Raw genomic sequence first — 398 nt, 5'->3', positions numbered from 1 at the left:
ACCCTTTATAGGGTTTCTAAGAGGCAGTTGGTGGATTTGAACTACTGACCTTGCAGTTAGCAGTCGTTTGCTCATTCTTATGTCACCAAACCAGAACTATATATAATTGTTGTTGTTAAGTGCCATCAAGTTGGTTCTGACTCATAGCAACCCTTAATGCAGAGGTTTACCTAGGAGCAGCTGGTGGTTTTAAACCACTAAGCTTGCAGCTCTAACTGACTTTGTGGTCCACTGCTTATCCTACAGCATCATACTTTGTTGTTGTTGTTGTTAAGTGCCATCAAGTGGGTTCCAACTCATAGTGACTCTGTAGAGGGTTTCTGAGGAGCAGCAGGGGAGTTTGACCCACTAACCTTACAGTTAAACTGATCTTGCAAACACATAATCCTGCAGCGCCA

The sequence above is a fragment of the Chrysochloris asiatica genome, unplaced genomic scaffold (genome assembly GCF_000296735.1).
Source record: "Chrysochloris asiatica unplaced genomic scaffold, ChrAsi1.0 scaffold00063, whole genome shotgun sequence".
NCBI lineage: Eukaryota > Metazoa > Chordata > Mammalia > Afrosoricida > Chrysochloridae > Chrysochloris > Chrysochloris asiatica.
This window is presented reverse-complemented; position numbering follows the sequence as displayed.